Below are 3,806 nucleotides of genomic sequence, written 5' to 3' on the forward strand. Positions count from 1 at the left end.
GAGCCAGGGTAATTGGAGAAATATGGGAGAGGTGTTCGCCCTGCAGTGGGTATAGGCAGGCTGATGATGATAATGAATATTGCTTTCGCAATAAAACAGGGTGCCTGGCTGGGAAGTTGGGTCATTTTCCTTCCGCTATTGAATTGAGGGTGGCGTTGGTTTGCTCGTCCGCTGCCACTGATAATCACACAAACCTTCTTATGTTGGGATTCGTCCTTCAGCATTAACGACATCCCACATCTGGTGACCCGGACAAGAAACAATAGCGCATCGCCATGGACGAGCGAGAGCAACAGCTTCAGGAACGGCACGGTCAAATGAACTCTTCCGTGCAGCAGCATCCTGCCGGCTCCGCTGAGGGCGTCAGAAGCTAGGCAGACGGCATCCCAGACGCTGCCCCGCACGATGTCTGGCGTGTCGCTGTCAAGCTTCTGCCGTTTTGGTCCGATTCGCCAGATGTATGGTTCGCCCAAGTCGAGTCCCAGATCTCCCTCGCACACACCACGAGGGACCAGACCCGCTATGATTATGTCGTCGCCCACTTCGATGCCCGGTACGCTAACGGGGTCCGGGATATTCTTGCCAACCGAGTAAGCCACCTTTACGAACACCACAAGAGCGAACTCACCCGCAACCTGCCAAACTAGGAAGACCAGAAGGTGCGATAACTACAGTCCGCTGAAATTGCCAAGCGCAAGCCTTCGCAGCTGCTCCGGCACATGCGTGCTCTCGCGGGCAACATGGAAGTCCAGGATTCCTTACTGTGAGCGCTTTGGCATCAACGACTCCAACCGCACGTCCACGCAATTCTGCATGCTCAACTTAGGCTACCTCTAGACCAATTTTCCGGGATCGCTGATAGCGTCATCCAGGTTTCTTTGTTGCAGTGGTGGCCCGCCGTCCAGGCTGTCGCCGCACCGCTTAACACCGCAGTGCTTGCGCGCCGTATCGACGATATCAATCGACAGCTTAGCTCCATTTGACGATACCTGGTTCAACACTAGCCGACGCACTACCCACAAAGCAGTGACCGTAACACAACCCAGTCACAACATCCCGGTGAGGACGACCGGTGCTACTACTATCCACGCCTCGCGAAAAAAGCATGGCGATGGCGACCACCCTGCAGCGCTGGACATAAGGGAAACGCCAACGGCAGCTGGAAGACACTGCTGAGAGCTGCTGCCGTCGCATCTTCCTCATCGACCACATTACAGAGCAGCGGTTCCTTGATGACAGTTGTTCCGATATCAGCAGCTAACCACGAGCCCACCTTCAAGGCACCCGTCCTCCTACGTCTTTCGAGCTCAGCAAATCAAACGGGTCCATAACCAAGACGTACGGATCGCTCTGACAGCACGTCCAGCCAAAAGCCTAAGACGTGGCCTTCATTGGAACTTTGCCATCGCTGACGTCATCGAGCAAATTATTGCCTCAGAGTTTCGCGCACTATGACCATTTTCCGGACTGCCGTCACGACCGTCTCATCGACGCAACAACGCGACATTATTCGCCAGGACAGCGAATGACTACCCACTAGCCCGGTTTGATACGTCTAAGCTGGCTCTCATGTGATTTGCAGCACACCACTGTGCACTACATCCGGACCACCCTTGGCTCCCGGTTTTCTGCAACGCCCATCGCCTTGCCCCGTACCGCATGTGCATAGCTAAAGCAGAGTTCGAAGCCATGCTCCGTGAGGAAATCGTACGCTGCTCCGATGGCCTATGGGCCTCGCCACAATACCTTGTCCAGAAGTAGACCGAAGGCTGGCGGCCCTTTGGAGACTACCATGCCCTCAACGCTCGCACAATTCCGGATAGATACCTCGTTCACCACGAAAAGGACTCCGCCCATCGCATTTATGGCTGCCACGTTTTCTTCGTGCTAGACTTGGTGAAGACCTATACTCAGATACCCGTCAACCCGGACGACATCCCGAAAACTGCAAACATTAGCCATTTCGACTTGTTCGAGTTTCTCTTCATGAGCATTCACCTAAGGAACGCTGGACAAACCTTTCAACGCTTCATCGACGAAGTCGTCCACGGCCTCAACTTATGCTTCGTCTGCCTTGACGACATATTGGTATTTTGCCGTAGCGCCGACAAACACTACACACACCTCCGTCCACTTTTCCAACGCCTAGATGTCCACGGCCTACTTGTCAATGCCACAAAAAGCACGCTCGCGATTCAGTCGTCAAGTTCCTCGGCCTCCTCCTGGCAACTATTGAAAAGTCATTCCTGGATGAAAAATGAGTTTGCCGCGTGCTTGACCTGTGGCGGTGGTCTGTGCTTCACGTTTTATCGCGTGTGTTTTCACGCCCTGATTAGGATCCTTGATGCGGCTTCGAGTTTTGCTGGTTTTTTCCTGCTGTCGTGTTCTTTACCGAATAAACCGTTTACCGAATAAACCAATACGTTGTGAGTGAGCGCGTGAATTGTGTTGTCTTCTCTGCTGTGTTCGTCTTTTCGCGCTCGCTCACCATGAATACTTACCAATTTGCCTAACTTCTTGCGTTAAAAAATACAGCTGCTAATATAGACGAATTGTAAAGCATTAATGAGAGGGTGGTAGGTGTCGTAATTCAGCTTAATATGCGGCATAAAATGGAGATTACACCGGCCTACATGTAGTCATGATGACCAGGTAGTCGAAAGTTCCCATGAATATGTAGATTTGCAATGAGAAAGGTAAAGACGAAGTATATTGTGCTAATTGGCGACTTCATTGGCAAGGTATAGGGAAAAGCAGGCGGAGACAAGATAGTGGGTGACTATGGCATTGGTTCTAGAAATAGCAGCGGGAGTTACTAGTTTTTCCAGCGCGCAATAATAAGAATTATCATCTTCTTCAGCAACTTCAGCAAACAGAAAAACCGGAAGTGGACATGGAAAATACCTAATAGGGAGACTAAAATAATTTACTTCATACTGCGTTCTAACCCTGGTATTATGTAGGATATAGAGGTAATCAGAAAGGTGTGATGTAGTGACCATATCATGGTAAGGTCTCAAATTAGTTTAGTCTTAGATTTGAAGAGGAAACTAAACAATATAATAAGGAAGAAGTCCACCAATAAATTAGCGGTGAGGGGAATGCAGAATAATTCAGGATTTCGCTACAGAATAGACATTCAGATTGTACCGAGGATGACCACCTGAATGCAGAAACGAAGAGCGATACCTTCAGAAATATCATTACTGAGTGCGCGGTAGAAGTAGGCGGTAGAATAGTGAGAGAGGATACCGGCAAATATTCTAAGCAGACGAAATATCTGTTAAATTAAGTCAAATTATGAAAATTCAATTATGAATCTAATCCAACTCGCCCAGTTTTCTGTACTTATGAATAAAAATTAAGTGGTTAGAAAGCACTTGTGTCGTCTCCGGTTCTTTTGTCCTGTGTTTCGCGCTGCTTTAAGATGAAATTATGAAAGCCTCCAACCCGACGGGATATAACTGACAGAGCTGTCAAAGGTAATCAATAGGAGCAAAGTGTGCGACATATATGCTTTAAAGAACCGGGGCAGCCTTAAAGCGAAGGGGAAATTAGGCATACAAAAAATGAGATGTATGTGCTAAAGGGTAAGGCGGGGAATGTCATCATGAATATGAATATGATAGTCAAAGTGGCCGAGGAGTTCTATACTCACTCAGCGCAATAGAGACTTTATAAACGTTAGCGCCATCTAGAAAAAAAAATAGAGACTGTGCGCGGCGGCCATGTTTTGTTCAGTCCGCCCGCGCCTCCCACCGAGTACGCTTCAACGTGCGCTTTTGTGGAACCCGTGCATGGACCGC

The 3,806-nt window shown here is 49.1% G+C and overlaps 1 pseudogene; it reads left to right on the forward strand.

The window, feature by feature from the left end:
* Positions 1 to 200: 200 nt before the first annotated feature.
* LOC146200152 (uncharacterized) lies at positions 201 to 767 on the forward strand (annotated as a pseudogene).
* Positions 768 to 3,806: the final 3,039 nt, after the last annotated feature.

This window comes from Amblyomma maculatum, chromosome 2 (genome assembly GCF_055883805.1).
Source record: "Amblyomma maculatum isolate TAMU_Amacu chromosome 2, ASM5588380v1, whole genome shotgun sequence".
NCBI lineage: Eukaryota > Metazoa > Arthropoda > Arachnida > Ixodida > Ixodidae > Amblyomma > Amblyomma maculatum.